Below are 24331 nucleotides of genomic sequence, written 5' to 3' on the forward strand. Positions count from 1 at the left end.
TTTAGAAGCTGGGTGAGAAGGCTGGCGGAAGGGTGTTTGGAACAAAGAGAACAGGCATGTGCGATGGCTCAGAGTCATAGAGGATGCACACATTTGAGAAGCTTGTAGGAGTTTGTGATCACTGGGCTGTGAAGACAAGGTGAGCAGTGGTGAGACATGGAACTTTAGGGTCTCATGGTGCCCAGCAGTGTGGCCACGGGGCCACTGACGGCCATCAGCAAACACTTGCCCTGGCAGCTGAGTGAAGGATGGCTACAGAGGGTGAGACAAGAGACAGAGCGGTGAGCCAGTGTTAAGAGGCCACCGGACTAGTCCAGGTGAGCGGGGCCAAGACTGGAACCAAGACAGGGGCAGTGAGTATGGTGACAAGGGGCGGATCTGAGAGACATCCAAGAAGGACAGTCACATATCCCGCTGAAATCTTAACCCAGTCGTCCAAGTCCAATTCAAATACCCTCTCCTCCATGCAGCTTCCCAGATTGCCTTCACACCCACAATGGTAATGGCTTCTTTGCTCCACGTCCCCAGACCCACTGATCTCTCTATTGAACTCACAGTCACATTCTGTTCCTCTTGCCCCTGAATGCTCCCTAAAAGCAGGGACAATGTCGCTTCTCAGAGCCTAGCCCCGTGCCTTGATTTTGTTTGAGTCCAATTGAACTGCAATACAGAGAGCATGTAGTTCAGGCATCTAGAAGCCCTGAGAGGCAGGAAACTAGCAGTAGGAATGCTCAAGCAGAGACTGGTATTGACTCATCAGGGCCCTGCAGAGGGACTCTTGAACTGAGCGTGAGGTCAAGAGGCACACCCTCTGAGCCCACATATCTTAGAGGGGCTAGTCCCCCTTTCCCCAGAGAGGGACGATCATTTACCCTGGGTGGCAGAGGAAGTCCACATAGGGATGGGGATGGGGATATGGCCTGGACTTCCCACCAGATGGATTGAGGCTATGTCCAGGGGCTTAGAGTCCCTTCTCCGTGGCCTGCTACAATGCCTCTACGCTGACGCTGGAGACCAAAAAGGGTGAAGGAGAAACTATACTGAGGCCACTAGGTATCAGGCATTGTCTTAGGAGCTTCGTAAGTCAATACCTCTCAGACTTCAGTGCGCACAACAGTCACCCGGGATTGCGTTAAAATCAGACCTTGAGTCTGCAGGGCTGAGGTGGGGCCTGATACTGCATCTCTAACAAGCTCCCAGGCAATGCCCACGCTGCTGGTCTGTAGACCCTGCTTTGAGGAGCAACGCTGAATGACTACTCTAAAAACAAAAACAAAAACGAAACCTGCAGAAGGGCATTAGGAGTCCATTTCATGGATGAGGAGGCTGAAGCTTAAAGAGGTAAAGAACCAAAGAATGGAGTCCTCACCCCCAGGCACTCTGGTGGGAGACAGAACACATACGCTTAGAGAAATCAGTCTCATGGAGGCGGGATAGGCCCCAAGTTCAAGGATCCCCAAAACCGACAAGACAGATGTAGTCCCCAGTACAATAATGGGTATAAAGCCCTGCCTGTGGGCTTAGTCGGTTAAGCATCTGACTTCAGGTCAGGTCATGATCTCACAGTTCATGAGTTCGAGCCCCGCATCAGGTAAGCCCTGCTTCTTTCTCTCTCTCTGTCTCCCTCTCTCTCTGCCCCTCACTCACTTGCACCCTCTTGCCCAAAAAATAAAAAAAAAAATTTAAAAAATAGAGAGTCTTGCCTGGTGGGAGTCTCCCCTTCTTGTTAGGGAGACCTAGCCCTTGCCTTGGGGAACCCCAGTCTTTAGGTAAAGGCACAGTCCCACACTTGGAGAGCTGCTAGTTGGCTCCGAGACCCAGAGAGAGGACGGGAAGAGGACCGGTGCCAGGCCCGTATTTCCAACACAGAGCTCTGCTGCCTGCATTAGGGAAGAGATGCAGGGGACAGAGTGGGGAGACCCCTCTCAAGACACGCTCAAAACCCAGCCCAGGTGCACCGAGTTCCTGGCCCCAAAATGGAGCTGGAGGGTGGCCCTCAAGCATGGGTGGGCTGGGCTATTTAACACTGTAAACACCACTCTTTACTGCAGCCATTAGGCCCGTAACTGCAGCCCATCTATCCTCAGCCTGGCCCTGCGACACCAGGCACTGATGGTGCAATTAGGCGGCAGAGAGCGGGCTGTAAATTGCGGGCACCGCCATGCTTCTGCCAGGCACAGCTGAGGCGTCCCCGCCTGCACTCCTGCATCCGAGGCTCCAGCCATCGGTGGTGACGATTCTCGCCCTCAGATCCACCTGCCAGCGCAGAGACACCCCCTGGAAGCTGGGCGCCTGAACCTTTTGCCTATTTGGGCTGCAGGAAACTGTAAATCTCCACCCCATCCGTGTGTATGTGACAGAATGTTCTGGGGTGAACTTCTGTGTTCCCTTAGTGCTACCTTCTAACAGCTATCATATTGTGTCCTGGGGGGATGGGCCTGCTCCCCACCGGACCATGAGCTCGTCCAGGGCTGGGACTCTGTCTTTTGAACGCATCTTTGTGTCCACTGGGCCTCGCGTGTAGTAGATACTCCAAGTTGGAGAACATACATTCTAGTCCATGATAACAGATGTCCCCCAACACCCTGGGTGAGTTGCATCCTGCCTCTAGAAAATAAGGGGACTTAACCACACCAGAGGCTGCAAACTGGAGGCCCGCTGGCCTCACAGACATTTTCTGTATGACTCACAAGACTAGGGGATTTTTTTATTCAATTATTTGGTGATATTTAGACAATAGGAAATTTCATCTAAAAATCTAAATTTCCAGTGCCTCTTTAGGGGCACCTGGGTGGCTCAGTCGGTTGAGCGTCCGACTTCGGCTCAGGTCATGATCTCACAGTTTGTGGGTTCGAGCCCCACGTGCTGACAGCTCAGAGCCTGGAGCCTGCTTCAGATTCTGTGTCTCCGCTCTCTGCCCCTCCCCTGCTCACGCTTTGTCTCACTCTGTTTCTCAAAAATAAATAAATGTAAAAAAAATTTTTGAAATAAATAAATAAATAAATAAATAAATTTCCAGTGCCTCTTTAAAAAATAGAAGATGGGATGGGGTGCCTGGGCGGCTCAGTCCAATTTCAGCTCAGGTCATGATATCGTGGTTTGCGGTTCATGAGTTCAAGCCCCACATCAGGCTTGCTGCTGTCAGGACAGAGCCCACTTCAGATCTTCTGTCCCCCTCTCTCTGCCCCTCCCCCGTTTGTGCTCTCTCAAAAATAAATAAAACATTATTTAACAAAACAGAACATGGGAGAGGCACCTGGGTGGTTCAGTTGGTTAAGTGTCCGATTCTTGATTTCGGCTCAGGTCACGATCTTACGGTTCTTGAGTTCAAGCCCTGCATCGGGCTCTGCATTGACAGTGCAGAGCCTGCTTGGGATTCTCTCTCTCACTCTCCCTGTCCCTCTCCTGCTTGTGCTCTCTCTGCCTCTCTCAAAATAAATAAATAAACATGAAAAAAAAACCCAGAAGATGGGACAACAAATGGGCCCACATCCCTCATGGCAACAGCCACATGGTGCTGCATAACCACTCTTCCTTCAGACAGGATGCACACGCTCCAGTTTGCCCCAGGCCTCACCTCTCCCTAGTGTATCCTCAGTTTTCTTATGCCTGTCTGACCCAGTTCACTCATTTCTGTTACCTTCCTATAGGCCTTTGGGTTTCTCTCTCATAACCTGGCCACAGTCTCCCTATGACCTATGATTCTAAATCCTGCAAATAAGTGAGTAAACATATGGAGGAGATGGTTGGCTAATTGGTTACAAACCCCTCATTTCTTTATGGAAAAAAATTACTTGGGACACCTGGGTGGCTCAGTCGGTTAAACATCAGATTCTTGATTTCAGCTCAGGTCACGGTCTCATGGGTTGTGGGATTGAGCCCCGTGTTGGACTACGCACTGACAACACAGAGCCTGCTTGGGATTCTCTCTCTCTCCCTCTCTCTCTGCCCCTCCGCTGCTCATGTACATACACACACACACACACACACACACACACACACACACTCTGTCTCTCCCTCTCTCAAAATAAATAAACATTTTTTTAATCACTAAATTCTTCATTTTTCTTTCTTCCTACAGCAGGGAATATCTCTCCTGTCCCAGCTCCCTCAGAGGATGGTGACAGGAGGTAAGTTTACAAAATATTCCAAATAATGACAGGTGTCAAGGACAGTGAAGTGTCACATTGCACAAAGGTCGGGGAAAGAGTGATCTGAGGGGGCCAGTAGGGGGACCCACTGCCACCTACTCTGAAGCCACAACCACCCAAGGTTTCCCTCTCACTACACCCAAGGTCTTACTGGTGCCTTAGCAGCCTTTCTCAATCAGCACCTCGGACAGTTCCACCCTTAGCCAACTAGGCACAGCTGATCCAGGAGCCACCTACCTCCCCAGCCTCCCCCTCCTCCCCACAGTGGCCCCTTCATTCCTTGAGCTCCAGCCACGTGGGCCTTATGTCCACCACTCAAACCAGACTCATCTCAGGGTGCTTCCGGCTCCATCCCCAGGAAGTTTTGTCCTGCTTATTCTTCAGATCTCAGCTTCAGCATCACTTTCTCAGGGAGACCTGCTCCAAACTTACAGTTCAAATTAAATCTCCATATAATTCTATCTCATAGCACCTCACCCCTTTCCTTCAGAGCACAAATTGCGATTACAAGGAGATAGATATTGGTGTGATTATTAACTAACGTCTCCTTCCCTACTAGAACAGGATTTCCAGGAGGCAAGATGCAAACTGGTGGTGCTCACCACTGTGCATCCAGCCCCTAGCATAAGGCCTGGTTACACAGTAGTTCAATGAAGAAATCACTGAGCCCCTTCTGTCTGTATCAACTGTGCTAAATTATAGTCCCTTCGTAGCTCATGGCTTTGTTGGCTAGTTAAACTCCAGTTCACCTAGAGTTAAAAGTCATCCAATCCCCCCCTCCCACTAAAATAAAAAGCTGAATTAAAATTCTGAAGCATAAAATCATTCCATGATTAGGTGGCAGAGCCAGGGCAAGAAGCCAGCCCCCTACTTCCCAGTCTCTTTTCTCCCTGTGGTCTCTTCCCTCTGTGCTTCTGTCCTTTCATCTGCCTGTTAATGGCCATGCATATACCCACCTCCATTATCCCATCAGCTCTGCTTTGGGCATCTCTATTGATGCATTTAACCCCCTGGGGTTTCTGTTTGCTCTGGCTCTACCCCGTTGCTGTTTTCCCAAAGATAGGCTGTCTGGGCCTCCTTGCAGCTCTGAGTGTGGACAAGCTGGAAGATTTAATGTTGCTGCTTTGGTCTTTGTCTCTGCAAAGCAAACCCTTCCCCTGCTGGGAAACTCATCATCACCAAGCATCAAACTCAAGCTGTGCTCTACTTAGCTGTTTGCAAATGGCGGTGGGGAGTGGGGGGCACGTGGGTGTGTGAATGAGAGGTTTGAAGCCCAGGGAGGGAGTCTGGGGGCTTGTGAGAAGACACCAAGGTAGGGGGACTGTTGGCAAGGCAGGTGAGGTATGTGCGGGGGGTGGGGAGGGGGGAAGACCGGCTGACTGTGAGCAACACAGCAAAGGTTTGGGTCCACCCTGACCACAGTCACGTCCCTAAATTGACCATCTTTCAACCAGAAGCAGAGACATTGGTCAGCACAGGCTTTCACGCAATTCCAGTGTATATCCAGACAGCTCTCAGTCTTCCATGAATGGATTGATTATCTTCCTGGGGATTCACCTAACTCTATGGGCCTCACTTTGCTCATCTTGAATGTGGAAACCTTGTAAAGTTGTTGTCAGGACGCAATGTGATCACTCATATACTCACCCAGAGAGGGGTTCACACAACATAGGATGCATGACAAATATGCTCACTCTCCCTGTAACAGGAACCAGCCTTGCTTGCTCCCAACTTTGAGCATCACTCATCCAACAGTGTGGCTCACCTATCATGACTGGTGCAGAACGACCAGGCAGGCCATCTAGGAGGCCAAAATAGGATGGGGTGAGTCATGCCATGCTAGCCACCCAAGCCTGCACCTCCTCAGCCCCTTGCCTCCTCCCCTTGTTCATTCCAGATGTCAGTATTCTCTGAGTTGCAGGCAGCGTAATTTAGTCTACAGTCTAAGCATCTTCTGCTCCCCACCTACTGCCGTCTCTGTCTTAGTCTTCCTCCCATCCACCCCATGAACACGAAGACAAAATACCCACAGATACAATAAAAAGGATGGAGGGAAAAAAAGAAAAGAACAGAAGAAGAGGGACAAAATTCCGCCACTGTCTCAGCCTCCCTAATTGAATGACTCTCCTACCTGACTCTCCTTGTCAGCTCCCATGTTCCTTCATTCCCTCTGATGGCCCTTAAAATCATCTCCCCCATCTCATCAAATCTCTCCCCCTTCCTCCCTGCTTGTTCTCTAAGCCGCAGATTACTTTTTCATAAAATTCAATTTCTAGCCATTCTCATTACTTACTCACTTAATGTGGCTGGCTGGGAGGAGGGGCGCAGAGGAGGAGGACAGGAGGGGGAGATGGTGTTCTGTGCAGCACTTATCCAGCCTAGTTACCGAGGCCCCTTGCTGAGGTGTATTAGAGTTTGATATGAGCAGATAATGGACTTCTGTCCCACATAGGGAGCCAGCATTGGTGTACTCAGGGACTGCAGCATTGTGTCAAGGGTGGCAGGATTCACAATTGTCTTCAGGGACTCCTCTCCTGCTGGGAAGGGTCCACCAGGGGAGCCATTTGCTCAACAAATATTTACTGAGAGCCTTTTATAAACCAGGTGCTCTATTAGGTGCTGAGAGTATAGCCATAATAAGAGGGGTCTCTTAGCAAGACCTGGTGGTCGGGGAAGAATTTGGGAGGAAGTAACATAGGTGAAAATCTGAACAGGATTTGTACAAGCTCAAAGGAGAAAATGAGTGTGGGTTCTTAGTTTGGGTTCCTCTCAAAACAGAGCCTGAAACAAGGTCCTGGGGGCAGGTAATTTACTTGGAGGGATGATCCTGAGAAACCAGAGCAAGGGAATAAGGCAAGTGAGACAGGGAAGGAGAAAAACAACGAAGGGCAGATTATTGAACGAGTTACATATATATAGAAAACTCAAGTCCCTCTGACTAACCATGCAAAATTAATCTCAGAGTTATCCTTTTAAAGGAAAGAAGCTGGGACACTCACCTCTGACTCGTGTCCCCATTGTTTCAGAGGGACCCCCAGAGGTATTCATTTTTCTGCACTTCCACACTACACATGTGTGGGCTGAGCAGTCTTCTCTGGCTTCAGAGAAAGCCCTGAGTCAGAAAAGCAGAGAGATACCACTTTGCAGGCTTCAGATAAGATGCTGGCAGCATGCATGGAACTGTCCACCAGAGTTGCACTGAAATCAAGTCAACTGAGGGAATGTGCCATGGGACCCAGGAAGTGTCTGCTACAGTCCACCCCTTGTAGTGCTCCGAGCTGCTCATGACCCAAAATAAGTGCACCTTGTCACTTGAATTTTTCAAGATGTGGCTGGCCTTAACCCTTAAAAAGAATTCTTCAAGCAGGAAGGTTAGTGGATCAAGGTCTATGGACCCATGAGATCAACCGAGGCTACAACTGATATTCATAATCTACATCCTTTAGCACTTACCCTATACTTCCTTCATCTTCAGTCAGACTTCAGTTGATCCGGGTTGCTTGCTCCCTGAGGGGTGTAAGCCCTTGCTTGCCTTGCCATCAGGCTATGGTTGCTACAACAACCCACTCACTATTATCGTCAGGCCTAGAAACATCAAAAGATTCCTAGTGAATCCCTGAGCTCCAGAAAGAGTCCTCCTTGTCCTCATTATGTAACGGCAACCCCAGCTTTATGAAAATCATAGTGAATTATCCCCACCTCCTCTTTGCCTGCTATTCCACTAATACGAGGACCCCAAAGTGAGCAGGCATACTTGTAGTGTCACTCACAGTGGACCCCTACATTATCTCCTGAAGGAAGCATTCCTCACAGGAACTTAGCCTAGAGTTATGGAAACAGAAAGCACACATTCTCCACAGAGGTTACTAGAAATGATGAGTGGATCCAACCCTACTTCCATCTCTTGTTTCCCAGACATGTGTATTCCAGCTATTAGAGGCATAGCACCACACATTAGCCACCGATTCAATACATATACCATATCCTGGAGGTCAGCACCACAAAGTGTTTCTCACAAACCAGCACCTTCCCTAAACCTTTACTAGGCTACTCCAGTATTCAACCAGGCCAGCTGGTTATGTGTTACCTTATAGGACCAGTGAATTACATGTCTCATGACTATGTCAACGTCCTTTACCATGAAAGTAGTCTCTTGGTCTGACATGACATTTTGTGGCATCCCATGTTGATAAATCTGGTCCACTTTAGTCCCTCAGGTAGTAATATTAATGGAAGCACTGTGAACAAGAACAACAAATCTCATCTGAGGACAAAGGCCAAACAGATGAACTAAACAGAGTTAAATGAAGACCACTAACCTGCATCTTTTAGATCTTTGAGGGTGGTACTAATCTCTGCAATTCCACTTGGTTAGCTTTTCACTTTCTATGTTGGCTAGAGAGAAAGGAAGTTTCAGGACATTCCATTTGACTCTTTTTACCATAAAAACTCTCACTCCACAGATGAAGGCACCGACGTGAGGGTTCTGCCAATGAATGAGTATACCCATCCCAGTAATGCACACAAGAGTTAGAGGCATGACTGCAAGAAGGGTCTGTGGACCCATGAGATGTATGATAAGGTGAGTATAAGCAAGACTCCATTATCACCTGGCCTTCACATACCCCCAGTCTTGGGGGATTTTGATGGTATCACAGGTCCCCGAGTATCACTGATAGTTCAGACCCTGTATTCCATAGTCTTCAAAAGGTCTGGGTATTCCTCTTTCTTCAAAAGGTCTGGTCATGGGCTCCTTTGGGAAAGAACTAAGGTAACATTTATTGTATGTACTTGTGGTGGCATTGCAGGTTCTTCCTCAAAAGGGCTCAGTCTTTTCATCGGTTGATAGACACTAGGTCTGAGATAGTTCTCAGACCTGGCACATGGATGAGAAATCATGTTTTTCTATTGCAGTGGCTAATATTGGCCATCAGATGACCAGTTTTTTGTTTGTCCTGGTTACACAAGTCATGGAATACTCAAGTTGGTCACCTATCTAGTCCCTAGGAACCCCATAGTGTATTATGCATCACCATAGTCCCCTGTGTGTCAAGACACCCTGGTGGCCATTCTGGTCTTGCTTCCCACTATGATAATTATGTCAACCTTGCCTCTGATGATTAATGCCACCACAAGACCTCTTCTAGTCCAGAACCTCCTCATCCCCATCAATACAAGGGAACCAGTTCTATGGCCACATCTCCCAATACAGCCCTGGTCTCCAGAAGACAGACACCATTGAACAGCTCAGTGATGCTAGAGCCTCTCTCAGTAGTGCATTCCTTATCAATTTAATGATGAGTGTCCTATTGGCCTTCCCAGGGCACATGGATTTAGGTGGCGTTTTCCTGGTTTTGTGTAATAAATCCATTCTAATGCATCCACTTCTCTGAGCCTTCTGACCCCTTCCTCAGTGTTCTGCCAAGGCTATTCTGACATCTTCAAGGGGCAATTCCAGCAGCAGATTAGGACTGGCTCTAGGAGTCCTCTCCAGAACATTAAATTCTGAGTCTTGGGAGAGTGTCCCCATGTCAATAAATCTGTTTCCAGCCTATATTCCACCCCATTCAAAGTCCAACCCCTCAAATTCCTCTCCCATACACATTTCCCAGTTAATACTGTCATATTTTATTTGGGTCCTTCCGCAACCCTTTCAGTGAATAAGCTATCTCCTCCCAGAACAGAGGCTATATATTTCCCTTGAGCTAGGCTAAGACCTGACTCTAGTTACAGATCTGGGTGGGAAATGAAGGGCAGATATTTAGGTTGAACAAGCATCATCTTACAAGGTGGCCACCTCAGAAGAGGTTTCTGCATGGTCTTCAGACAAAGAGATGCTGACCTATTCCAACAAAAGGGAGGGGACTATTGTTACCAGCCGAGAGGGTTCAGAGGAATCTGTGAGTTCAGTGTTCTCAGGTGCATCACCCAATGTCCTCATCCACTGTTGGGGTCTCATCCCTTTGCTATCAGGGACCTGACTTGAGCCTAAGAGACCTGTGGAGATTGCACATTCAGCCTCCTTTGCAGTTCTGCCTCCCTTATCATTAGCTCCTGGGCCTGGGCTTCAGCCTGTCTGCCTTCTAACTGTACCTCACCCAATCCACCAAGTGAAAGTTTCAGGAATTAGGATGCTTTGGCACCTCAGAGGTTATCACATGCCCCACTAACTGCCTACAATGGAATCCCTATTGCCATCTGACTGGTAATAGATGTATCAGAATCCCATTTTCTAGGACCACTTCTAGTACTAACTGTCATATTTGAGGTTCCCCTGAAAGCAGAACCTGAGGGGTGCCTGGGTGGCTCAGTCACTTAAGCCTCTGACTTCGGCTCAGGTCATGATCTTGCAGTTCATGGGTTCGAGCCCCGCCTCAGGTACTGTGATGACAGCTGGGAGCCTGGAGTCTGCTTCAGATTCTGTGTCTCTTTCTCTCCCTGCCCCTCCCCTGCTTGTGCTGTCTCGCTCTCTTTCTCAATGTCTCTCTCTCTCTCTCTCTCTCAAATAAATAAATAAATAAACAAACATTAAAAAAAATTTTTTAAAGCAGAACTGAGACAAGATCTTAGGCACAAGATGATCCCAGGAAACCAGAGTGAGGAGGTAGAGACAGTGAGAGAAGGAGAAAAATCAATACAAGTACACAGTTGAGTTGGTTACACTGTGGGCAACTGGGCTTAGCCCTACTGGGACCCTCTGAAGAACCATGTGGAATGCACTTTTAATTGTTTTTTCTAAGGGCAGAGGGTAGGGACGTTTGTTCACGGACTCCTAGCCCCCATAGATGTCCCCAAAGGTGACAGAGATGATTAGAGCATACTGGGCTTGGGGAAGGACCTGAAGGGGGGGAAAAAAAAAAGGTAGTATCTAATCATAATCTTGTAGGCTGTGTTAAGATTTTGAATTTTACCCTGAAAGAATCTAAAAGCCATTGAAGGGTTTTAAGCAGGAGAGTGAAATGATAATGAATTTGTTTGTTTAGATCTTTGTAGTAGAAGCCACTAACTGTCCCCCAATACTACCACTCACTTGCTTTCTCAGCGCTTCTAGTCTGCCAATGGGCACATGATTCCAGCTCAAGTCTCTCCTGCATCTATGTGTGGCCCTATGACTCAGTTTTGGCCAATGGGATGTCAGTGGAAGTGGTGAGCCCTATCCAGGAAGTGTCTGTAAAAGGACAGCCCTCCTTCCTGCTGGCTGGACTGCAGATATAGTAGCTGGGGCTGAAGCAGCCACCTTGGTCCATGAGGTCACAGAGTAAAAATGACAGAACATTAAAATAAAAAGGAGCTTCAGTGCCTGACAATGCTGAGGAGAAGAGCCCTGAACTGCTCAGCTACAGACTTTTCCATGTAACTTTGGGTCTCTGCTACTCATACTCTAGACTAATTCTAACTGATACAGGGTTCTAAGTGAATGCAGATACATCCGTTATAAAATTATTGCAAGAATCCAGGCAGAGTAATGGCAGGTTGGACTGGGTTGGTGACAGCAGAAAGAAAGAAAAGTGGATGGATTGAAGAAATATTTTGGAAATTAAATCTATGGCTTGGTATTTGGATGGGGAAGAATAAGAGGGTAGAGAGAGAAAGAGCAACCTAAGTAATGCCCAGGTTCTAGGCATGAACAAATGATTAGTGACAGGACCCAGATTGGGCATGGAGGTTAGGTCCCCACTTTGTTCCTGAGTGGGGACCAAGATACCTGGTACAGACTCCCAGAGGCACCTGTTCCCATGAAGGAGACCTTGAACCAGCTCCCAAAACCAGTTCAAGACTCATCTTTTCAGTAAACCTTCTTAAATTATTCCCGCCTCCCCACCACCAACACCATTCACCTTGATCCTTGCTCCTCACATACCCAACATCCATTTTCAGTGTTTCATATGAAACTCAGAAAACTCACTGGGCACCAGCTCTAAGCTCTGTGTGCAGTGGAAAGATGGCTTGGTTGAGAGTAAACTCAGGCACTGTGTTAAGCACCCAGGATAGAAATAAAAATGAAGTCGTCTCCACTCTCGTGTAGCTCACAGAAAACAAGGCAGATCAGTAAATACTGTCAGCTCCAGGGGAACCATCTGATGATGGCGTGTTCTGGGTCCGTCGTTTCCCTCCAGTGAAAGTGGTGATCCCTGCTTGAAGGGTTGGAGAAATCACAGGCACGGGGGTATGTGGACCAGGTGTCGAAGATGAGGACAACATTCCTGGCAAGTGTGTAGAGTAAGTGTCATTATTTCAGAGGCTCGTTAGCCATTGAGTATTATTGGATTATAAAGTTTTCATGGTTTTTTGGAGGAAAGGGGAGTTGGGAGTTTGGAGGAAAGGGGAGTTGGAGGAAAGGGGCTCATGTCTGAGGGAACATCGTGAGCCACACTAAGTGGTCTGGACTATAGGTGTGTGCGACAGAGAGGGGAGGGATGAGGAATCTTGGGCACGAGAGTGCTGCAATCTACAGCAAAGTCATCATTGTACTTACACCAGTTGCTAACATCTATTGAATACTTCCTATGTGCTAAGACTGGTATTAGCATTTTGCCTAGCTAACTTCACGTACTCTCTGCCCACAGATGCACATTATTAACATCCCATCTTTACAGATGAGGAAACTGACATCCAGGCAGACTGTGGAACTAGCCTAAGGTCACAAGCTCGTAAGTAGTGGAGGCAGGATTCTAACCAGAGAAGTCCACCTCCAGGCCCCATGCCCTTAACCAAGATGCTAATGCTAACATTCTCTCTCATTGCTTATGTAATGAGATGTGTAATGAGATCCGTTACTTTGCAACTGGGTTTTTGGTCATTCCATGTGTGGAGGTGGGGAGGAAAAATAGGCAGCGTGCTTGAGACAGAAGGAATTTTCAAGAAATATCTCTGATTGAGGGAGAAATTGAGGCATAAGCATGGAATTCTAAATGGCTAAAACGAAAATGCACTTTAGAGAAAATCTGGTCCAATCCTCTCATATTCCCAGGGATGAAACTGTGGCTCAGAAAAGTGGGGGTCACACAGTCGATTGGTGGCAGGCTCTGACTCTGATATTTTTCTTACAGTATCAAAGAAAATGACCAGTGCCCCCCAATCTATTTCTTACCACTCTACATAGCACTATCTTTCCAGAGGTACTGGCAAATTGTACTCACTCCCTAGAAGTAAAAGAACAGCTTTGTTCTTTTTTTATTTTTTTAACAGCAGAGGTCCCAGAAACAAAGCCAGAATTGGCCTCAAGAAACATGATACGCACACTGCAAAGTCTGAGCCGTGGGGACTCAGCGGAAGGAAAAGGAAAACTTACCCCAAAGCCTTCATAATGTGGAAGACTTTGACCACAAAAGAATAAAAGATCAACAGCTCAAATAAAGAGCTCCCGCCCAAGTTCCTAAATCCCAGAGTGGGAGAAGAGAGCCTGCCCTATGTGTAACTTCCTACCTCCATGGTCAAGGTCAAAGCCAAGCAGACAGGTGCCCAGGGTTACCATATGGCAAACTGAGATGGAGCTCTGCCCCCAACCAAGCCATCTCTCCATCACACACACACACACACATACACACATACACACACACACACACACACACACACACACACACACACCCTCCTTATCCCCAGGAGGCCCAGGATCTTTTTAGTATCTCCAAAGGGAAATAATTTAAAGACAGAAGACAATTTAGAATGATGCAAATACCCAGGAAGGGGACCAACGTTTGCGGATTTTCTTCTCCTTCCTTGATACATTGTGACTAGGTTTGTTAAATTTCTACACCATGTTCTGTCTGAAAGGGTAGCTGGCGGCATGGTGTAGGAGAAAAAGCACTAGGCTGAGAGCCGGAAGGTTGGTCCTCTTAGCATTTGCTGTGTGACCCTGGACTTCTTATACCCTTTCTGAGCCTCAGTCTGCTGCTCTGAAAAAAATGAAAGGTCTTTCAGGTTCTAGGATCTTATTAAATATGATGGGCCAGTCTTTTCACTGTCCCCTCCCAACAAGCATCTGGTGCTCCCAGCCTTTGCTCTGCCTGTTCCTTACTGGGAATGCCCTCCCAGCACCCTTCCACCAATCCAAAGCACAATCCAACTTTCTCTAAGACTCTTCCCCCAATTTACTTCACAACTATATGCTCCTTACTTTGGGTCCCCTCAGTGTGTCTGTGCTATTATTATTTCTCACACAAGTTGCCTTAGAATCCTTCATGAATGAGTGGATTAGCTCTCCAACTGCACAATGCGCTTCTCCAGGGTAAGCACCCCATACTCCCATTCCTTTTCCACTGTAAAACCTGTGGGCACTTCATACGTGTCTGGATTATGCCATTCTACCCTCAGCTAGCTTCAGTTGGCTGAAGTTCAGGCTTTACTTATCAGAACAATGTCATTCACTTACTCAGAAAATATTTCTTGAATACCTACTACGTGCTGGGCATGGCACCAGGTCCTGGAGATACAACATTAAACTAGAAACTTCAAGGACTTCTCAGTCTGACATCCCAGGACCCTCACACTTGGTCCAGTCTCACCCCCTAATGGTCTCCCTGCCCCCAATCCTGTTCCAGCTAGGGTGGCCATCCCCTTGCCTTCTGCCTCTCCTTGAATTTCCTCATGCTAAATCCCTTGCCGGGAACTCCTCCCCACTCCTCGCCATCTTCATAACTCCAAAAAATAAAGAAGAGAAAGAAAAGAAGGAAGGGTGAGAAAAGGGGGCAAGAAAAGGAAGCAGAAGAGGTGAAAGGATTACCAGAAACCATAAATCCAGTCCAACCATCAAGGGCATGGCAAAACTTTGCCAAACCCCATCCTGTTGGCTGGGATCTAGAAACCATCCAGCCAACAGGCCAGTGTTAGGGCCCCCTAATGAAAGGTGAAGTTTGGGCCACCTCTCATTCACCCAGACATGCACCCCTGCCAGGCACCCTCACCCTCCTTCCAGATTCATCCATCAGCCCCGCAGGCTGCGAACTCATTCCTCATGCCAATTGCTCCACCCGAGTGACGCAGCTGAACCAGAAAGCTTGGATGAATGGCTCTATGAGCCAGTGAGTAACAAACACACAAACCTACCACCCCTGGTATTTTTCCCTAATTGGATTAAAAAGAAAATTTAATTTCCTCTGTCTTCCTCTTAATGCATGCTACAGGTCAGTGCTCCTGATGATTACACACCAGCACCTGCTGTGGAGCACAGGGATGCCAGTGGGCAGGGTCTACAGGGCCAGCACCCCGCTTTGGCCTGACGTGCTTGGCCCCTGCTCCCGCCCTCTCCCCTGCCCACGCTGGAGCATGCTCGGAGACGGGTGACCTAAGGATGACGTGGTACAGACTGGCTAACTCCTTGGACGTACCACCAGCCTATATTTCCCAGCCTGCTTTGCTCTTAGGGTCAGCCACGTGAATGGGCTCTAGCCAACAGGGTGTGGACAAGAGTGATGTGCATCATTTCTAGACATGACCTTCCCCCTGGCTAAATGGAGAAGACCCCTTCTGCAGCAGGGCAGAACCCACGATGGAAGGAAACAGGGATGTGGAATTGCTACCCAGAAGGTTGCCTACTGAATACCTGCACTGGACCATTAGTACCTGACTGAGAAGTCAACTCCTGCATGTAAATGAAGCCCCTGAGATTTGGGCACGGGTGGCATCGCGGTTGGCCTGCCCTGACTACCGCAGGTGGACTCACAGCCCCCATCGTGCGAGGCCAGCTGGGGAACTGTTGCCCTGGAGAAGAGGAGGTTTGGCAGAGAACATTATACATTACGCTCAGATACTTTATGCGCTGTCAGGGGGCAGAGTTGTCCTGTGTGACCCCAGAAAGCAGCTATAGGACCAACAGGAGGAAACTTCCAAGGATGCAGATCACAGCTCAAAACACGGGAAGATGTGGACGCAGGGAGACCTTAGGAGATAGTGAGTTCCCATCACGGGGCTGTGCAAAGAGGCAGGAATGCTGTAGAAGCTAGTCGAGCATCAGCTAAGTGGCTTGACATCAGCTTCCTAAGATTCTGTGATGTTATGATCTGTCTTTCCCAACCGAGATGCTGCCTCCTGCATGAGTCCGGGATCTCCAAGGCCCCGGCTTGATTCTCAAGTGAGACAGAAAGCCCCCGGAGCATGAATCCTAATTCTTCAGACTCCACCCTCCCTCCTCTCCGCCCCAGCACCCATCGAGGGGCCTCGTGTTCACATATGGGGGCAGATTCAGTGTTTGGGGAAGGCCCGGTTACTGTTCACATGTGGGGGCAGATTCAGTGTTTGGGGAAGGCCCGGTTACTAGGGAAAGCTGGATTGGAGCCCAAACTCTCCATTCCTGAGCAGGAGAGGGAGGCGAATGAACAGACAAGTCTGAGCAGGGAGTGGAGGCAGGAGCAGGAGACTGATCTGAAAAGCAATCTGCGCTGGAGAAGAGGGCAGCAAAGGCAGTAATCATTTCTCTCAGCTTTGTCCAAGGAGGAAGGCTCAGGGCAAGGGGGGAGGGGGGGAGGGGGCGCGGGCAGGCTTCAACCGTGTATGCTCACAAGAAGCTCCAACTCCGCTCTCTGGAGCCTTTTTGACACGAGAGTCTGGACTGCTCTCCACCAGAGTACACACAACACGTGTGGGCGTGCGCATGCGCACATGCGCACACCCACACACCCCTTTCCACCTGTGCTCTGGCCTCCAAAGGGAAGACTGCGATCTCCTCGATATTTCCCAGAGCCAAGCTCCCCAGAGCACCCTGAGATTTCTAAGAAATCTAGACTGTGGCCGTGGCAGGGAAGGAGGCAGAAAGAAAAGGCTTTGGGGCAGTTTCCTGCAAGAAATCATTAAGGCGTGTGAAATCCTGAGGTCCCCTCCTCCTGCCCACACCCAGCCTCACCTCTGCCCGGGGCCTCCCATCACACACGCACCCGCATTAGGGCCAAATTGAATTAGAATAATTAACTCTCGGTTACACTTTTAATTCGGTGCCGAAAATAAGAGCGCTAATGGAGATTCAACAAGGCTCTGACTCCAGAGACCAGCCCGGAAGCTGGCACAGGGAGGGCCCCCGGGTTCTGGTGGGGAGGGAAACAAACAGCCAGAGGAAAGCAGCCGAGACGATGTGTACAGTGCGTGAAGCACGCACATGTCCGTGTGTGTCCATGCACGTGTTCATGCCTGTGTGCACTTAACTGCATGTGGGAACGTGCCTGTGTGAGTGTCGCTTTGTATGTGCGTGAGCACATGTGTGCACGGGTGTGCACGCATTGCTTTAAATCCTAGGCAGGCGAAGCTGCTTGACTTCTATGGAATCCTAGCCACTCTGACTTGGAAGGGAACTTCATAAATGTCTTCGGCCCCAATTGCTGCTTCCACCATATTCCCCCAAGAGGGTACACGTCATCCCACCCTCCGGCCTGAAGGGGCGCTCACTCATCACCGCTCAAGGCGGCCTACGGGCTCTCACTGTTAGGACGGACAGTGAAACCTTGGTTTGCGAGCATAAATCGTTCCAGAAACATGCCTGTCATCCAAAGCACTCCTATATCAAAGCGAATTTCAAGAGCCGTTGGCTCAGTGGTGATTGTCTGACGTTTGGCATCACATACTACTCATATTGGAAGACGTCACTCATTTATCAAGTTAAAACTTACTAGAAATGTTTGCTCGTCCCGCGGAACCCTCGTGAAACAAGTTACTTACAATCCAAGGTTTTACTGTACTTCCCTCCTTCAACATTTACTCACGTAGTCCTGGATCTGCCTCCAGAGTCACACGGAACAAGGCCAGTCTCTGTCCCCCACAGCATCTCCCGGAGACAGGACTGTTTCCTTCTTGGTGATCTCTTCTCTAGCTGAGGCCTTCTCTTCCCTCCCAGGGAAACCAGTTTCCCTCTTATTTTTCTGATTAAAGAAAATAAAAAGTGCCGTGTGGTTATTTTAAAAGAGAGAGAGAGAGAGAGACCTCCCCATATCCTCCTACAGGACTTGATGTGACCTAACATTTGTACATGGCACTGAACACTCAATCACACACCCAAGCAGGAGGGTGACAGACAGGCCAGGATAGCACTAATGCCAGAGGGCCCTTTGGGGTCATCCACTCCAGCCACGGGCAAACTTCACATGCATCAGAATCAGCTGGTGGGATTTACTAAAATACAGATTCCCAGGCCCTTGCCCCGAAGCTTTGATGCTGAAAGTCCTCTGCATTTTTTAACAAGCAGACACCCAGAAAAGATCATTTGAGAATATGGACATTGTCCAATCCCCTCATTTTACAGACAGGGAGACTGAGGCCTAGAGAGAGGAGAGAGACTCAGAGTGAGTTAGCACCTAAGCCAGGGGGCACCTGCGGGTTCAGTCGGTTGAGTGTCCGACTCTTGATTTTGGCTCAGCTCATGATCTCACCGTTGTGGGATCAAGCCCCACATCAGGCTCTGCGCTGAGCAAGGAGCCTGCTTGTGACTCTCTCTCTGTCTCTTAAAATAAATAAATAAGCATTTAAAAAAAAAAAAAAAGAACCTAAGCCAGAACCGGCACCCTGTCGTCTCACCACTGGTGCTCATTCCTACTGCCAATCCCATAGACAGCATCCTTCTGAACCAGGGTCCCCAAGGGAGCCCATCTCCCCGCCCGCCTCCCACCCCCCGCCACCACTAAGCAGGGATCTCCAGGTCTAGGAGAGAAGCATCCTTCTTCAGATCTGACCTTTCCATCTGTTTCCGTGCCTATCACTGACCAGGGGGTCACTAAGAAAGAAGCAGGGATAGGCAGCCTCCAGTCAAGCAAATGAGGTGTTCCCAGCCCTGGAGGAGCTGAGATTCATGGAGGCCACCCCACATTGCAAGGAAATTCCCAGCAGGTAGTGAAAAACGGATGGAGGTCAAGCCTTCCTGAGAACGCCCAGACTGCGAGAATGAGCCAGGCAAGGGGAGGCCAGCCTGGAGTTGCCCAGCAGATGACATGAGACATACAGGACCTGGTGGCCGCAGGAGGCCTCACCTCCTGTGGGTCTGGCCATATCCATCTGTCATACCAACCTGGCATAGTCCAGGGGCCTGAGGGCCTCCTGTCAAACCTAGCCCTACAGACACAGGGACCAGAGAGGACAAGGGAAGGCCTAAGATCACACAGCTTTTTAAGGGCAAAGTTCAGTCTCCTAGTGCCTGGCCTGTCTCTTCCACTGAGCCACTCTCATACCTTGCTACAAGAAGCCAGCACCGACTACAATTATCTCAGATTATAAAGAAACAAAGGTAATATGCATAATGTTAGACCAGATCTTCTCTCAACAAAAGGAAAACCAAACCACAGTGCCTGAGACCAGACGGGGAAAACTGTCTTTCACCAACACTGACCTGCCTCATTACCTACAACTGCTGTCTCCCAGCCCTGGATCCTGGGACACCCTCACTTTCTCAGATTAAGTGAGAGCAGGCAGGTGCCTTTAAACCTCAGAGTCCCCTGGGCACCGAGCGTAGGAGACTAAAAAGGAAGAAAAGGGAATCTGACTTCTTTCGAGGCTGCTCCCTGATTTCATTTGGCCTGAGGTCTTTTTTTCTCTTACGCCATGCAACCAAGGTCAAGTTCCATTTGCAAGGCTGTTTTCTGAGATTCCCCAGAGGAGAGTTGGGGCATCCCTGACTGCTCCAAAGTCACTCACTGTCACCATCACCCACTGCTTCTGCCAGCAAAAGCCCCATCCCTCTGGATGAGACGTGTCTGCCAGTCCCGAAGCAAAAGCTGGGAGCTGTAGGGCCGCAATGGCAGAGTGAGCCAAGGGGGAAATGAGGGAAGAGAAAAGCCCAGTCCCCCTGCATGGCAGCAGACAGAGCCTGGCCTGGGTGGGTTCTTCTAGCTCCCCAGCTGCTGGGAAGGGTGTGAGCAAAGAGGGGTCCTCAGTGCTGGGTCCCACCTATGGGAAAGGGCTGTGGCTTGCTGAGAGGGGGTCCAGTGGGGAGATGGGTGGCAGTGTTTCTGCCCAAGTTCAGGCCCTCACCTTCTCTGGCCCCACTTGCCTAGCTCCCCCACCCCCTACTTGAGAATGCCATGGAAGAAGATGAGAAGGGGACAAGAGGTATCAAAGACATCTTACTCTCAGGGGGACAGAGTCCAGGCACTGCTCACAGCCCCCTGTACATGTGACCCCACCAGGTCCACTGGTCTTTACATCCAGCCTTCCCCGTCGCTGTATTAACACCCCATCCCTGACCCTGCCAGGCCCCCCAGTGCCATACTCCTCCCCCAAGAGCATCACTCCCTGTTTTCCCATTCCTGTCTTTGCACGAGGATGAGTGCTGAGGAAAAGTCCCCAGAGCTGGGCAGGGCATAGGATCAGAAGTCTGACTCGCGTGGCATCTGGAGAAGTCCCCCGAGAAGGTAACTTGGTATCTGAAACCTGACAGGTGAGTGGGGTTTGCCTATGAAAGAGGTGGGAGAGGAGTGTTCCAGGTAGAGGAAATGGCTTGTGCAGGGCTCCCAAGTAGGAAAAAGCTCAACTCACTCCCTCAAGGACTATGGAGAGACTCCTCTGGAGAGAGAGAGGAAACCAAGGTAGCTGGGAGGAACCAAAAGGGGGTATCCAGGTGACGCATTGGGCCCAGAGGCACAAGCGGGGGCTTTCCAGGTGGGCTGCCTCAACTTGATACCGAAGCTCCCCTCCTTTCTGCAGTGAAGTTCAGTCAAGCTCCTTGACTACTACCATGAGCCTCGGGGGCCTTGTCTAGGAAGAGGAGAAAACACCTCATAAGCTGGTGCAATGATTTAAATTAAATCGTATTCGGGGCACCCGGATGGCTCAGTCGGTTGAGCGTCCGACTTTGGCTCAGGTCATGATCTCACAGTCCGTGAGTTCGAGCCCCGCGTCGGGCTCTGTGCTGATGGCTCAGAGCCTGGAGCCTGCTTTGGATTCTGTGTCTCCCTCTCTCTCTGCCCCTCCCCCACTCATGCTCTGGCTCGCTCTCTCTCTCTCTCTCTCTCTCTCTGTCAAAAATAAATAAAAACATTAAAAAAAATTTTTTTTAATTAAATCGTATTGGTAGGAACAGGGCTCAGCACCTACTATATACTTAACACAATTGCTTTCTCCTCCTACGCCTAACTCGGAAGCTTGCATTGCCTGTTCAGCCCTTTCTTCCCTCTGGGGCACACAGAGTGGAGGTGAAGGTTACCTGTCCGCATGAACCCCACACCTGCTACCAGGTACCACTTTCTCGGAGAGCAGAAACTGCGCCTTTTCATCCTGTGGCCTCACGGAACCTCGCTAATGTTGGAAATTTTGTCTCCCTGCTTCAGCTCTTGCCCTCTTCACACTAGGCCCAACCCAGCCATCGGAGCAATCGACCCCATTAAAATCCAAGTCGTGTCCAGGCACTGTTCCGCTCAAAACCTCCCCATGGCTCTGTCTCACTCAGGGTAAAAGCCAGTCATGACAATGACCCTACAAAGCCCTCACTCTCTCTCTGCCCTCATCACCTACCACTCTCCCCTGCATCCTTTGTGCTGCAGTAACACTGGCCTCCTCACCTCCTGCCACAGGGTCTTTGCACATGCACAGATACTCACATGCCCCTCCACTCTTCCAGATCTCTACTTGGATGTCATCTGCCAGGTAAGGCCTTCCTAGCTGTCATCTATGAACTGTACCAACACCCCCACTCTCCCCTCCGTGCTTCACTTTTTTCCTGTATAACATGAGTCATCATTAATAATGCCATTTTTAAAATTTATTTTGTTTGCTTTTGTCACCCCTTCTAAAGTGTAAATTCCTTGGGGGCAAGTTGTCTTTTTTATCTTTTTTTTTTTTCTTTTTACTGGTGTTGTTCATTCTGAATCCCTCAGTACCTATGACAGTTGCTGGCACATACTGAACGTTTGGAAAATGAATGGGGGCAGGGGAGGAAAGAAGGAAAGTCTCTTCTCGAAGCACCTAGCTGCCCTCTGAGGCCCTGGACATCTCATCTCAGACAGACAGGTGTCAAATCGAGTCGAGGCCAGGATTTTAGGTGAGGGAGAAGGCGCATTTCCACCCACGGGCAACCCCCGTGGAGAAGACTGGTAGGGGGGCACCTGGGTGACTCAGTCGGCTGAATGTCTAACTTCAGCTCAGGTCACAATCTCCGGTTCGCAAGTTCAAGACTCCCATAGGGCTCGCTGCTGTCAGCGCAGAGCCTGGAGCCTGCTTCGGATCCTGTCTCCTCTGTCTGCCCCTCCCCTGTTCGTGCTCTGTCTCACTCTCTCCCTCAGAAATAAATAAACATAAAAAGAAAGAAAGAAAGAAAGAAAGAAAGAAAGAAAGAAAGAAAGAAAGAAATGGTGCATGTGCAAAGGCCCTGTGGCAGGAGGTGAGGCCATCATCTGCCATGCCCTGCATCCCCACCTGTGAGAAGATGTTCGAGGCACAGAATCCAGAACAGCTCCTCAACCTGTCCACCACCCCGGGAGCATGGCAAGACGAGCGCAGTAAGCACTTCAGTGAGGCCCATGTAGGTGCAAACATGGCCGGATTTTACCACCTGGGGCCTGGGGAACTCACTGCCCTTGGGGTTCCCCACCTTTCAAATGTGAGTGACAGCAATCCCTGGCTGCTTACCTCCCTAGGTTTCTGCAAAGCTCACATGTGTGTGAACATAGAAACTTCCATGCAGTTATGTATGTGGTCCCTGACCTCTCCTCCACCCGAACAGATTTTCCATGATCCTGAGAACAAACCCTTCATCTTCCCTTTCATGTGCAAACCAGCTTCAAAATCTAAATTTTGCAAAAGGAAAACTCATCTCTCTGGATCCCTTTGCTTGCTTTGTATCTTTGTGTCTCTAATCAGTTCAATGTCTTCTTCTCTTTACCTCGGCCTCCTTTTGTGTCTCCGTGTGTGTGGCTGTCTGTCTGCTTGCCTGCCTGTCTGTTCATCTGTGCTCTCCCTGTTTCCTGCTTTCTCTGCCTCACTCTACAACTCTCTGTGTGTCCCTCTGTCTCACACTTGCTTTCCACCTGTTTCCTTGTTTCTCCTCTCTCTCGTCTTCAGTCTGTTGTTTCTCCCTCTGTCTTGCCACCTATCTGTGCCTCTGTATCTGAATGTGTTTTCTCTCTGTGTCTTACCATCTCTCCCTTTCCATCTCTCACTTCTTCTGTCCATCTCTCCCTGAATCTCTGCGTGTAGGCTCTCCCCACCACCCCCCACTCCCTATTTGCTTCTTGCCTCCGTGAGCATTTATGTAACACACAGACAGCAGTGGCAGTAGCCAATTTGAAAGGCTGCTCGCAGATATAAGAATTTAATGCGACCCTAGATTTCAGGAAAATGAGCTGTGACCCTCCTGAGGGTCCTTTGCTCAGGGATGCCTGGACCTTCTCCCTTCTCCTCCTGAAAAGGAGAAAGTCAACTCTTTAGATAACCCCCTCAATGGGGCGCCTGGGTGGCTAAGTTGGTTAAGCATCCAATTTCGGCTCAGGTCATGATCTCACGGTTCGTGGGTTCGAGCCCCGTGTCGGGCTCTGTGCTGACGACTCAGAGCCTGGAGCCTGCTTCGGATTCTGTGTCTCCCTCTCTCTCTGCCCCTCTCCTGCTCATGCTCTGTCTCTCAAAAATAAATAAATGTTTAAAAAAATTTTTAGATAAGCCCCTCAAGCTCCTACCGTGTTCAGGGAGCTGTGTACATCCTGGTTCCCAGGGAGTAAGAGTCACAGTTGGGCCCCCCATCTAACTAGCACGGTGGAGACAGCACTGGACTCAGAGTCAGGATACCTGAGTCTCACCCAACTCAAGGAAGCCTTGAGCAGATCTTGGCCCCGTTCTGAGCCTGCTTTCCCATCTGGAAAATGGCTACAGTACTCTAAGATTCTAAGAAATCTGGGGCATCCTGCAATCAAGTGACCCCAGATCTTACCACATACCTAACAACAGGCAGGACTGTGGTTGCAGCGTTAAGAGAGGGGATATCAGGGCCAACGGAAACCCACAGAGTAGGTGCCAGGGGAAGGACTCAAAGATAAGGGGGTGGGCACCTGGTGGTCCAGTCGGTCAAGTGTCCAACTGCAGCTCAGGTCATGATCTCACGGGTTCGTGAGTTCGAGCCCCGCGTTGGGCTCTGCTGGCAGCTCAGAGCCTCGAGCCTGCTTTGGATCTGTGTCTTCCTCCCTTTCTCTGGCCCTCTCCTGCTCATACTCTGTCACTCTCTCTCAAAAATAAATAAACATCAAAAAAAATTTTTTTAAAGATCAGGGGGTGAAAAGCAGGCT

This window comes from Panthera leo, chromosome E1 (assembly GCF_018350215.1).
Source record: "Panthera leo isolate Ple1 chromosome E1, P.leo_Ple1_pat1.1, whole genome shotgun sequence".
NCBI classification, from domain to species: Eukaryota; Metazoa; Chordata; class Mammalia; order Carnivora; family Felidae; genus Panthera; species Panthera leo.